The sequence below is a fragment of the Tyto alba genome, unplaced genomic scaffold (assembly GCF_018691265.1).
Source record: "Tyto alba isolate M040663 unplaced genomic scaffold, T.alba_DEE_v4.0 Super-Scaffold_16, whole genome shotgun sequence".
NCBI classification, from domain to species: domain Eukaryota; kingdom Metazoa; phylum Chordata; class Aves; order Strigiformes; family Tytonidae; genus Tyto; species Tyto alba.
In genome coordinates this window covers 11,728,572-11,742,474 of record NW_024881278.1, presented here as the reverse complement: position 1 = coordinate 11,742,474, position 13,903 = coordinate 11,728,572, and the positions used below count along the sequence as shown (strand labels likewise).

At 41.5% G+C, this 13,903-nt stretch overlaps 1 protein-coding gene across 5 annotated transcripts in view; it reads right to left on the bottom strand.

Annotated features, from left to right (window-relative positions):
- Positions 1-8,684: 8,684 nt before the first annotated feature.
- FSHR (follicle stimulating hormone receptor) overlaps positions 8,685-13,903 on the bottom strand; it is a 106,909-nt gene continuing 101,690 nt past the window's right edge. For 4 of the 5 annotated variants that reach the window (XM_032989453.2, XM_032989455.2, XM_032989457.2 and 1 more), the window contains 2 exons: positions 11,691-11,742; positions 8,685-10,323 (listed from right to left, as the gene is read on the bottom strand). The gene's annotated coding sequence lies outside the window, so the exon portion shown is untranslated. The remainder of the gene's footprint in view (positions 10,324-11,690; positions 11,743-13,903) is intronic. The other variant, XM_032989454.2, reaches the window with a different exon arrangement.

Sequence of the window (13,903 nt, the reverse complement as noted above, 5' to 3'; positions counted from 1 at the left end):
TTTCCCTGTTCACAGTCCTGGGCTCAGATGTGCTAAGCCCCTCCACTCAACCCTAGCCTTAGCAGCAACGGGCAAAGGTGACAGCAACGCTGTGTTCAGCTCTGTGATCAGATAGAGAGGAAGATGCAGGTGGTGCTGCACTTTTGGTGACTTAACTTTTTGTCAGAGCACTGTGAAACATTGGCTTCTTTATTCATGCCTTCTCCTCTTGGCCCTGGGAGTCACAGAGATGTTACTGGTTACAGTGCAGCATACACAACTGTGTCTTGTTACAGGAGTTGCCCGTGGACAGTAAACCTGCAGGTCATGGATGCAAATGTGTGAGGTTGTGTGGCATCAGCTGATAAACCAGTGCACATAACAAGAAAGCAGCAGCAGAAAAATTAGGGCAAAAAATATGCTGGCAATTATTTTAAAGGAAAACCATGGTATATTAGAAGGAAAATATTAATTTTACCGAATTTTGGTTCTAGCCTACTGAAGTCCATCCCGGCTCCATTTTAAATGATGCCCAGAGCAATATTCAGTGAGTGATGAACTATCTGCAAAAGAGACAACCACACAAGCAGCAGCAGGCACCTTGATCCCCAGGAAGGATATCACTACAGAGATCCATCCCTTTTTGGCAAAAAATTGGGCACCAGGAGTACCATGGGTGAGCAGGCTGCAACAACAACCCTTCTGACCGGTGGCTCCCGCCGGCAGGTCTGCTTCGGCTGGCCACTGCCTGCTGCAGCCTCCACGTGCCCCACTCTGGTCTCTCCGGTTTGCAGTGAGAAACAGAGGCAAAAGCAACTTGTGACACCTTAGTTGGATCATTGGCAGTCTTATTCTGGACAGTCGGTGCATCTGTTCCTTTCAAGGAATGGCACCATGGGTGCCATGGGCCATCCAATTTCTCCCACAGATGCCCAGACTGAATTTTGAGGTGCCTCCACCAGTGGGGAGATTTTCTTGCCTGTTCTCTGATTGTGCAGAGCTACAGTCATCTTCACACACCCTCTATCACCTTGCTGATTACCAGAACTTGAGTTTGGGCTTGGGAGCTATGTGCTGAGTGAAAGATGTAGGAACTGGACTTCATTGCAAAGGGGACTTTTTTTCTGATGATTTGTTTTAATCAGCAGATTCTAGCCAAATGTTTAGTCTAGAGACTAAAACTGCTTTCCTTCCAGAGGTAAGCCAAACACTGGGTACTGAAAAATAACCGTATAGGCACTGCAGTGATAATCTGATTTTAGAACTCAGCAGTTATTATTTTCACTACACTGAGAATGATAGACAGGTAAGAAAATAGCTTGACTGTAGCTCTCTATTCCAGCTGGCAGAAAGGATTCACTTACCTTCAACAGGAATTTCCAATAAATCTATATTTAGTATCCTTCATAGTCTATCACTTGATGAAATTACTTTCCCTCGTGAATGTGCAATAAAGTCTGGCAGTGATATATGTAAGGACATTAAATTTTCAATGGCAATGTTATGAACAAAGGTGATCTAACAAAAAATAATATACTTTAAGGAGTAGACAGCAGGGCCCTGTCTCTGATCTCATTGACAAGGCTTAACAGTGGTAGACCTCTCTTTACATTAGTAAAATCATTCATTTATATGGATGTATGGGAGAGAAGATCTTTCTTCCAGAGGTCTACTTCTGCTCTCTCACACATCTGTTCAAATGGATGTTTTTACTCATGTTAAGTATATTATTTTTTGTTAGATCATCTTTGTTCATGAGGTCTCGTTTAGTGTAAAGACAGAGATAGAAATTCATTAATGAAAAAAGAGAGCCAACAATGTGTGTGACATAGGCTAAAAAACCTATTATTATCCCGCCCAGAAAAAATATTCCCCTCAGCAGACTGTGATTTCCCCTATGCCATTTCCCATTTATGTTTGGAAAGCTAAAATTGTGCTGTTTCTCATACAGAGGAAAATCTTCATGCTGTTAGTCAAGTCTCTGTGGGTTCCTGATGGTTATTATCTACTCCTCTGACATGGTTAAAGATCCAGTTCTATTTTTAGAGGTAAGAAAAAGACTAGTATTTGCTTGAGGATTATGGTTTAAAGTGATCGATGTGCTCATATATGTCTTCTTATGACTAGGTAGTTTGCATATTCTCTTACTGTCTTCACTTTACCTGGGAAAACTGACCGTCCTTGCATGGCCCTTTGCTTTCCTCTCTCTCTTTTAATTGTGTGTGTTTATTGGATTTCATTTCTGGAGGAACCCTTACAGAAAGGTTTTTCGTATCCTAGTTAAAAGGTGCTGCCCTTTTATCACTCGACTAAGGCTGAAATCCAATTTGAGCTCTCCTGTGTGCCACTCTTTATTTATGGTATCATTACAGTTTGTTTCAGAAGAGCAAACCCTCTGCAAAGCTTTCAGGATACTTATCTAGCAAACACTGTCACTTAGCTACGGCTGGAGTCCAATCTGATGCCTTAAATTCTAGCCTCACATAAAGATAATGCTTTTAATCAGAAAAGTGAGACAAGTTGTAAGAGCTTGTTCAAGGTATCTGTCAGCAGGGAGCTGGAGTGAAATCAGGACAAAGTCTAAGTCTTTGTTTCTTGACCTGCGAAGGCTTATTAACGGCAGGACTAGATAAATGCAAGGAGAGGAAGGGTGAGCCTATGCTGCTGTAGCTTGTGCTTAGTAGCTGCTGCACCTGTGCTCCCACCCTATAGAAAATGTGAGGTAGTGGTTTCTCAGCTATGGAGAGGCAAGTGGCAAAAGTATGGACATGGGTGGATGCTGCAGAAGTGCTGATGTGCTACAAATCCTCTCTCTAGCTCTCCAGCAGAGGCTTGGACAGCTGTGCTGCAGGTTTGCTAGGGAAGAGATGGAAGCTGGTGTGCCAACAAGACTACTACAAAGTGTTGGAGCATGTAGGCTCATCAGCTGTTGTGGGAATTATGAGCCAAATTGATTTTCCTCTTCTTGGAGGCCACCACTAAATTTTTGCAGAAAAAGTGTCAGTTGAAGGAATTTGGGAATAGTTAACCTGGCCTGCTGACTGCCTTCCAATTGCATTTGACATTTCTAATGTGACATTCCTGGTTCGCTTTCAACATCTATAAAGGATCAAATAAGAACAGACACAAATGCTCAATGCATTCATGTAGGAGCTGATTTGCATAGATGAGTGTAAATTTCTGACTGGTAAAGATCAGCCACTTTTGAGCGGTGGTAATTTCTACAAATTCAGAGTGGTATACTGGTGATATATGAAAAAAAAATATTCTCTTAAAATAAACAGCCCAATAACCAACTCAAATATCTGAAGTAAATATAAAAGCACAGTAACATTCATAAGCTTGATGAAATTCTACTGAAGTTAAACATTTCCTTACCATCTCTCTATAAATGAGTGTATAGGGAAGTGCCATCCTTACAGTTTAAAAGAAGCATCATTCTGGGACAAGATAGGAGTTATTTCATTGATCTTAAAGCCTACTTTTAGCTTTCTATAAAAATATAAATATTAATTGGCTTTGAATAAAAGACAAATCAAAAGACACGTTATTCTTAAAACACCGCTAAGTTTTAGGTATGTATTCAGCAGCATGAATCTAAAATAATAATTCTTATATAAACTACCCATAATGATTAAAATACATTTCTGAACCTCGCTGCCTTAATCTTCACAGTAGTTTTTAGTGATATGGAGAAATAGCAGAAGTGCTTATGACCCATATCTCATTAAGGACACTCAATTTTTAAGACCTTATGCATTCAAAATTTAGACACTTCTCAGATGCAAGGAGCTGGAGTTTTTATGTCAGCTGGAACTCTGCTATGTACTGACACCAAGTAAAAAAAAAAAAAAATCTTTGGAGAAAATGATATCAAGTTCAAATGAGACCAGTAAGCACTTCACACCTAATCACAAAAATGGTGTTTAGTGGAAAATGTCCCTCTCACAGCAGGACTGATAAAAGTTGTAATCAGCAAAACAGGGCAAGAGTCACATACACAGCTTTAAAAAAAAAAAAAAAAAAAAAAAAAAAACCAAAAAAACAAACAAACAAAAAAAAACAAAAAACAAAAAACATTTTTGACCAAAGTGTTGAGACACTGTGTGGTCAGACCTCTTCTTGGGAGTTTGCATGGGGCTGAGCCTGAAAAGCAGTTATATAGCTCTTGGTCCATGTCTGCATGAGAGGTAGAAATTGAACTGAAGGTGTGAAGACACTGAGGAAAATTCATAGCAGGCCTGGATGCTCTCACTCAGGAGTTTTAAGTGGCTGTAGATCTCTGTAGTTTATGCCTTGGAGAATTAAATTACAGTGAATTAAAGACTCTGCTGCACAAACTCAGGTGATTCATGTTGGGAAGATTTAACCGATTAGCAATCTGTTCCCTCCTCTAGCTGGAGACTTCTAGCAGGGTCATAACTTGGCCCGCCTTCAGCTCTCCGCAGTGCTGCAGTTGTCACTCTGTCTTATTAATTGCTTGCACAATCAATTTCAGTTTGGATTAACTCTCGAGTCGATGAACTGCGGCACCAGGAATTAGACCTTCCCTGTCTCTTGCACTCTTGCTTTGATGATAGGAATAAGTGGGGAGGACAGGCAGGTGGAAAAGACAGTGTCCTCCATCACACCACCTAAATCTTGCAGAACCTATGTGTTAGGACCCTGAAGCCATCTAAACATCTTCTTAAAGATGAATGTGCTCTGAATTATTTGCATCACCTCCTGCCTGCAGCAGGTTTGCCTTGACCTTCCCAAGTATGTCTGTGGGCAAACAGACCCCTACAAAGGGGCTTCTGCCCTACGAAGGTGAACAGGAGAGGGGGGATATGGCTGAGCGTTCCTGCCACCAAGGGTTATACCAGCAATAGTCATGGAGGAATTAAAAGGCACTTTGCTGTTTGCCTTGTCATGTTGCCTTGTTTTCTTGCTGAAGCCATAAGCTTGAGACTGTTTCTGTAGATGGGGATGTTGAGTGACAAAAGATCTGTATTACCCACTTCAAGAAAAAGTATACCAGCATGAGGTAGGTGTAGAAGGAGCTGAACCCCATAGGGATGTAAGTTCACAAGTGGAAGAGCGCTGTGTATTGATGGAAAAGAACTAAAAGGGAACGAGGGCCTGAATAGCCTTGTAGGTGACGATCTTGAGTGGCTCCCCTGTCTGTGATGGCAGGAGAAGGGGATGCTGTGGCTGCATGTCCTGGGTTGAGTGAGTGGTGGAGTTTTTTGGTGGCAGGGGAGGGGGCTATTGGGGTGGCTCCCTGTGAGAAGCTTCTCGAAGCTCACCCAGCTCCAAGTCAGCTCCACTTCTGTTTGGAAACTGAGCCCATCAGCTGCGCCTCTGTGATAACGTATTTAAGAAGGGACGTGGTGAGGAGCAGTGGGACTTGTGAGGAGGAGTTGCTGCAGCTGCGTGAACACCAAGGTCAGTGGAGGAACGGAGGAAGAAAGGAGGGGGGAGGTGTGCCGGAGAAGAGACCCCCCTGTATCCTGTGGTGAGATGGCAGGGCGGCCCCCCCGCCACCCGTGAAGATCTACGGTGGAGCAGACACTGATTTATGGCCTGTGGCTTCTGCTTTGATGATCAAGGTGCTGTGCCCGAAGAAGGCCGGGGTCTCATGGGAAAAGGCAGCCCCGCTGCTGTAATTCAGTGCTGGGAGGGTTGCAGCATGTGGGGGTGTCCCACGCCAGAGCAGCTCGGGAAGGGCTGTAGCTGTGGGAGGGAGAAAGTCAGTGAAGCTTCTCACAGGGGCTGCCCCTATAGCCCCCTCCCCTGCCACCATAAAACTCCACCACTCACTCAACCCAGGACACTGCAGTCCCTTTCTGTGCCTTCTGGGGTTTCCTGTGGAAGGATCCATGCTGGCCATGGCAGGACGGCTGAGTGACAGAAGTCAGGATAACACTCTGCCTCTTCTGCAGGTCAGGCATAGAAAAATATCAGACTGAAAAGCTAAAAGCAACCATCAAGGCCACAAGACTGCCCTGAGTTAGTTCTTATTTGAATTATTAGTGAAACCAAACCAAACCCTCCCCTTTTAATACAACACTTTCCCATGATGGAGAATCCAATTTACCTTCCGTAAATTGGTCCAGTGATTAAGTACAAACATTGTTTAAAAACTTCACTGGGCATCAAGTCTCATTTTTTCTAGCTTCAGGTTCTAGCCATTTGATCTTTGATGCATTTGATTGCTAGGTAACAGACTGAGATCTGCTCAAATTCTTCTTCCCCAGGTAGGAACTTTTAGGACCTATCTAAATAGCCCCTCAGAACTGATGGGATAAATAGCTTGAGCCCCTGGAATTGGTTGCCCTTCAATGTGCTTTCAAATACCCTAGTCATTCTCAGGAAATTTATTGGAATCTTTTCTAAGTTTTCGGAGGCTTTTTGAGTGACAGATGCAGTATTTCCATCACAGATGGGTAAGTCTCATATGCAGAGGAAATCTAAGCTCCCTATGTCTATCAATACTCTTTAATTATGCACCTAATGACTACATTTGTCCAGGGCTACAGTGCTGTACTAAGAACTCACACTGAACTGATTATCTGCAAATCTGTCCTGTTGAAGATAATGTTCGTTTGCTGTAGAGAGCCAAGGGAAGATTTATCCTGCTGCTGCCTTAAAATTCAAATACTTTTTCTAGGTGGCTCTGCTAAAACATGCAAGATGCCGTTCCCCTCAGTCAGAGAGCTAGGCTCTCCAGCCCAGCTTAAAATCAGCAGTGACTTGCTCATGTTTTACCATGTGAAGACAAGGAGGCTGGTGTTTGCAAGTATGATGTGTCCCACACTTGGTCTATGGACACAAGAAAGCATTTAAATAGTCCATAAGTGCCAAGGGAACAAAGGGAGACAAAACACAGCAACTGGCACCACTCTTACTTGATTTCCCACAATGGCTTTGTTATCAGGACTAGATGCACTTGCCAAATTTCCTCCCTCTTGCAGAAAAAAATTTAAAAAGTTGATAACAATACATCTCTGAGTGCTGCACACACAGAGCTGGTGTCTACAGCTCACCCCAAGGCTGTGCAGAACCGTCTGAGGAACACCAGTTTGTGAAAGCAAAATAACCAGCATGCAGTTTGTTTATAACAGCAGCGAGACCCAGAGGAACAGTGCTTGGGGGAGAGTAGAGCTCTCTGTGTGGGTCTGTATATTAGAAAATAAATATCTAGTCTTTCAGGACTCTGTTGATGCTGCAAGTTTGCATCATGATAAGGTGATTCACCCATAACCTGCAGATATTAGAGAAGCAGCAGGTCATATCCTGGTGGTCATAATGCCTAACATCCTAGGGAAATGATGTAATAAATGGGGCTGGGGGCACTTCTTATGTGCTACAGCAGTGAGTTGCACAAATAGTAGTCAGAAACACCAGCATGGTTAATAATTTTGGTATAATAGGTATATGTCACCATGTTATATGCACATACAGAACAGCTTTCTGCAGTGAATGTACACTTCAGAGGAGGAGGGGACCTCTGGGCTTAATCATCATAAGATGTAGACAGGAGACATGAAGATACAGGAAGAAGCACATTTAAGAAGGGTTTTGGTCATGATTCTCCACACCATTACTTTTAAGTGTCTCTTAAGTGAGAGAGGGGGCATTTTATACCTTCCTGTGTTGGCTCTGTAGATGTGTGGGTGACAGCAGACCAGAGAGGATGACAGGGGAATGCATGCAGTGGGAGGGCTGGAAGGTGTGTGAGTTGCTTTGGGTCTAAGACAGACGCCCATCTTCTGGGGAGTTACCTGACTGAAATGACCCCAAAGATTTTAAACGAGCACAGATGTGAGAGTGAATCAAGAGACACTAACACCGCACATTTGCTCTAGTCATACTACTTAAACTCAAGGTTACTGCAATGTAAAGAATGAAAGCATGGAGGCATTTAAAGAAAAACAATTCTTTAACAGCCTTTCTACCAACACAAGAAGCTCAGGCAATAAACAAGAGGAATTACACTTTCCCATTCCTGAAAAGAAATTGGATATCATCAGGAGTAGTGACAGATGGCTGCAAGACCAAGATAACTGGAGTGCCCAGATGCTGGCCATAGCCTCTGCAGGAACAGTAAACTGGGCAGCAGGGATGTATGTGTATTTTGGATGCATGTGGTAGGTTGGGAGTAGCTCTCGGCATCAAAGATACCATTTGTACCCCAGAGTGATTTGTTTCTAAAAGGCTAAGAGCTCTTATAAGCTGATGGTCACAGGGCTACATAAAGAAAGGCTGGAAGGTGGTGGTTGAATGGAGGAGAAAGAGTGAAGGTGAATGACCTTTGTAGGTCGCCAAGAACATCCCCTTATAACATGAGGTTAGCAGAGGGCATAAGCAGAGGAAAGTAAATTTTGGATCACATGTGCATTCTTCCACTCACACCATAACCTTAGAGTTTCTAAAAATGGTAGGTAGTTTTCTAAGAACAAAATAAAAAGCTGTTTTACATATTATTAAGAAAACCTTGTATTAGATATTATTTTTGTTGCATAAGGCAACTTGGTTACTTCAGAAATAAGTAAAAAGCATTGTTGAAATGTGAGTGATCAAATCCAGCATTTGCTGATCCCAGCGAGAAGACAGATATATCCAGCAGTCTTTGTCTCTTGCTTCCTCACTGTTCTAAAAAGGGATAATTCTCAAAAGACAAAATCATAATGAGAAAAATTGAAACACCAGAGTACAAACAATAATAGAAAACTCCTTAAGAAAGGTTTATTAAATTTCAAGCCCCTGCAATTCAGCAGTTGGGGAAAAACAAGATACAACCTGCTGCAGATTAGAAGCAAGAGCAGCGATTATATATGAAAACAAATGCATGTATACACATTCATGCACATTCCCATATAGAAAATTGGAATGTGAGGCTCTTAAACAACAGAAAATTCAGACAATTGAGATGATAAAATAAAAATAAAGAAAATAAAAGAGGCTAAAAGCAGTGTTGAACAACCTAAACCTCTTTGTTTTAAAGGGATTCCTTAAATGTATGAGGACAGATGAAACCTTAGCATTGGTATGTGGAGAGTCATAGACAAGGATGATAAAATTATCAGTCTCAATACTGAATAACTAGAATTCTTCTCATAATGGTGCTTTTGGAGTCATGATAGTTTAAAGATTTAGGTCAAGCAAATTTTGCAGGAAGTGATAAAACCTTTTATTAGACTTGCTATCAGTATGATCAAAACTACCTGTTAGTCTAATAAAGATATTACCTCTCCCTGAAAGCTTTGCCTCAGAATTTTTCAGTAATTATTTGTTCTGTGGTCAGAAAGAAGCAGATGATGTTTTCGTGTCTCAGCGTGGTAGCAAACACTTTCTCTTCTGTTCTTAATTAGTGGGGATGTTAAACAGCAACTGTTGAAGTTAAACATTTTAAAATCTCAGGACTATAGTGCTTGTATCCAGAAGCATTGAAAGGATTGCCTGAGGAGATTTATGAACTGCTTGCACTCATTTCTAGCAAGTCTTGGAGCATGAGGGCTGAGGGATGCAGGAGCTAATATTATGCCACAATTTAAAAGGGTAAATTGAATAACCCAGCAAATTATAGACCAATTAATCTAGCAATTCTCTGGAGGAGACATTGTGTAAAGATAGAAGAGGATCCATAAGCAATGAATTAAAAATAATAGCAGAAGTATTCCTGTAGGTTTATGAAACATCAGTTTGCTCAGTTTAATGATGTCAATGCAGTATATTTTGATTTCTGCAAGACAATTGAAATCTGCCATCTTGATGAAAATGTTGGAAGTCTGCAAATATCATAGTAGACCCTCACCGGGTGGATCATATGCCAATTAATCTGCTAAATTGCAAAATATAAATGTAAATGGAAAACTGGTATCCAAAGGAGGGTATGTCTATCAGCTCTCCACAAGAACTCATTCCAGTACTGGTTTAACACTTTAGCAACTACCAATCTAGTACTATTCAGCAATTATTATTTATTATTTAGCAATTTGATGAATGATTTGGAATAATCATCATCTGTAGAGCTTGCAGTAGTGGAGAAACTGGTGGAGTGGTCAATGACGGTGGAGAGAAGACCAGCAGACATGAAAGGTGATGTATCTAGGGACGAAGCATGATGGGTGTCTTGTTAACAGCATTGTATCTTCCAACGCAATAAAGCCAAGGTCTGCTTGGGGCTTGTCGTGGAATGTGTGCTGAACGTGCGTGCCAGCCGGACTGATGAGTAGTGCTCAGGGGTGCAGGGGAGAGGCTGTCGAGAGGGATGGGGCTGCGGCAGTAGCTCTCCATGGAGCAGCAGCGATGTGGTTAGCATTGCAGTGCACTTCGTCCTGATATCCTGGCTGAGAAGTACTGAAAAATAGGAGAGGGTTCAGAAAAGAGCAATTGGATTATGTGCAAGTCTGAAAACATGCCCTGAAGATAGTAAACCTGCAGTGCGAGTGAGCTTCTAATCAGAAGGGCCCAACTACTCACTGCGCAGACAGCTTCAACTGCCATTAAACTTTTTTTTAAAAGAGGGATTAAAGTTGTTTGTTTGTTTGTTTGTTTTACTAGGATATGTCTAGTTTATCCAAAGTAAAGAGGGGATCTGTTTACAGTATATATCTATAGAAGAGAAGAAGAGGCTGGTATAAGCCAGCTCCATAATGCAGAAGGAAAAAAGAGTAAGAACAGAGATGGGAGATATATTCAGGATGGACAGAAGTATATAAATGCATGCTTTTGTTTCCTTAATTTTTTTTTTTTTTTTTTTCCTAACAGAGAAATGATCACAGAATCAGGCATCTTATGTCATGGTCACTATGCTGCTTAGACTTCTAACCATGCCCAGTTACCTTTCCAGGGGACTCACCACAAGTGCAACGAAGTTGTAAGTTTGCTGTAGGTGATGCTGGGTGAGACTGTGCTGTGCAGACACCACTGTCAGAACTGCCTTCCTGGCCTTAAAAGCTTAGACATGAAGAATGTCTCACTGGCTTAAATGAGCAGGGGCTTCAGCCTGAAGAGGTGAGTAAGCTCAGTTGGCAAAGTAGTGGGAATCTGCTGGAAGGCTTGGGTTTAAGGACAGTTGAGGTTGTCCGTGGAGGGAAGGGTTGGGCTCTTCTGACAAAGCAGTTCAATTGTACTGCTGTATACGCTGACTGTCAATTAATTGTTTTTTTTTCCTCCTCCAGAATCTTAATGAACTTGTGCAGATTTAACTTTGCCATTATGGGAAAGTGATACTTTCTTATGAACACAAGTGCTCAGCTTGGAAATCTCAAACCACCTTTACAATCTCCATTCCCGCAGTAAAAGTCTCTGGATGGCAAAAACTGCAGAACACCCAGCTAGCTTTTATGAAATCAAACCCTTAGGCAAAACTCATAAAAAAAAAGCAGTTGGAAAAGAATGATTTTATTTTGAAGTACTTTGCATTTTGCTGTGTATTAAAATATATTTTACTATAATCTATTCCTGTATTTGCAAGCAGAATCTAAAAGGAGATAATATCATGCAAAGAGCGCAGTGACCCGATACATTTACTATTACCATATACTTGTAGAAGCCAAATGAAACAAGAGTGTTTTCAATTCCTTGTAAATAAATATGTATTTTAATAACAGTTAATGTCAGCTCATAAAGGGAAGCACACTAGGAGAGTTCTTCAAGAGAAGATTACACTCTTGGTGCAAAATCCTTTCCTAGAAAGTGATTGAAAAGAAATATGAACTTACAAAGTATCATCTCCAACACAGGAAAGTCTCGGTTCCATTCTGTTCTTCCTCCCTCGGGAAAGTGGAAATGCATTATTAAGGCATATCTATCAATTTTGGTAGCACCTTTATTGCCTCATATCGCTGTGTACATACTGATAATTTCTCTGCATATTGTTTACATAGTACATCTTACCAGTCCCTCCTTCATCCATGTAAAAGTTACCACAAAGAAGTGCATGTCTTGAATAATGCATGTGCACAAAGTGCTTGGTGATGCTTTGACATTATCCAACACTGGCAAAATCCATGAGAAATGTAAAGAGAAGGTCCCTTTTGCTCAGGTAGCATAACCCTGTAGTATTCGTCATAGTCAGTACTCCTCATTGGCTTTGCCTTCAAATTGTGCAAGCATCTTTCCGGAGAAACATGTTATGCAGTGGTGCACAAAGAATAAACTGTAGGTGTAACTAGAAATTAAAAGACCCTGCACTTTATCACAACTCAGCTCTCAGATGCTCCTTTTGGCCAGAATTCAGTACTGTTTGGATCTTGGGTTTCATCTCCACTCACCACACACATAAAGTCAAGGTCAAAACTATGAGTGGTTGTCCCAGCATCTCCTTCGGCTCTTACATTTATTGCTTGCTTAGCCTGAAATAGTGTGTAGTGAGTCAGTGCTGCCAGATGGGGAGGTGGGACTGCAAGGAACCAGCTGTGTCTTCACAACTGGTCCTTCCCCATCACAGACAACAACGTTTTAGGCACTTTATAATAAAGAACCACTGAACACCTCTTGGATGTGCCATTCATTTCCTCACCAGCTACAAAGCAAACTGAAGAAATGTGGTAAAAGACCAAAACCTCCAAATATAGTGTGCCACAGGACAGCTGGGGACGTTTACAGTGTCCCAGGACTTGCAAAAGTAAGGTTTTAGTTGAAGAAAATGCCAGGACTGTCATGAAATAGTCCGTTCCAAGCAATAGAAAAAGCTGGAAAGCAAAGAAACTAAAAGCAGTCAGCCAGGAAACAGTGATCATCGCAAATTGATTTGGAGAAAAATGGTTTTGAGTCCAAACCAGATGATGAGTTTAACCCTGAAGAAATGAGGGAAACAGCTGGGCACCTGGTGGGGTTTAATATCACTGAGCACAAACTATACTGTCCTCTGTGGACAAGCTCTTGTGCTTTAGAAGAAGGTGGAAAAATCCCAGCCCTTCAGAAGCCATGTTATATATGTATAAAAAGGAAGAAAAAGCAAAAGAACCCACCACGTCCCCTGTCCTAATACTCTCAGATAACTGAGGCATGCATAGAGTGCAGAATAAATAAAGTGTGAACAAGCACTATTAACAAGTAAGTTCTGATCAACTCACTGCTCTGCAGATACTGAGAAATTGGAGGTCTCAGGGCTGATACAGAAATCCTGTTTTAATCCCTTCTTTATACAACCCCTCCTATAAATCATCCTTGTTTTAAAACAATGGGAGGTCCCAGCTCACACTATCTCGCATGTAGACTGCTTCACAGTTTCATTTTTTGGTTAATCAGAAGTAGTTTTCCAATTTCCAGTCTGAATTTGTTATTGATTCACTTGTATCTATTTGGTTTTGTACCAGTGTAATTCTTAACTTAAGCAATTCTTTCCTTGCTATGCAGTTTCAAATTTGTTTATAAATAGTGATGACAATGGTGATGTCACCAAGAAAACTGTACATTTGAAAAATGGAATTAGGACAGCCCACATCTTCTGGCAATGAGTAGTAACTGTTGACTGACTGTGACTGCGACTACTTCTGGAACTTACATTTTTTGGCTAGTACTGCTGAAACACTCAAACCATCTCACAATAGACCTCTTTCAAGTTGGAAGTGAGAAGATGATATAAATGGGGCCAAGATTAGCATTTCAGAAACCTTGGTACAAGCAATGTAGTATCTGCACTAGCATTTTTGAGCAGAACCAGAGTGTGTTTTGAAATGAATTTCCTGACCGTCCCTCCTCACTCTACTTTTGGTTTCCACTGTGGGGTAGTCTGGGACCACATGGTCTTTCCAGAGCAAACTAGAGATATGCACCTAACACACCTTGTCTGTGAATGGGGGTTCAGCTCTATGGGATCAGACTAGAAATAAATAAATACCAAGGACTATCCATATGGGTGTTGTGAACTGCACACAAATATCATGGACCTCTGGTCTTCAGACATTCCTCCCTACAGCTCCACTCCTCC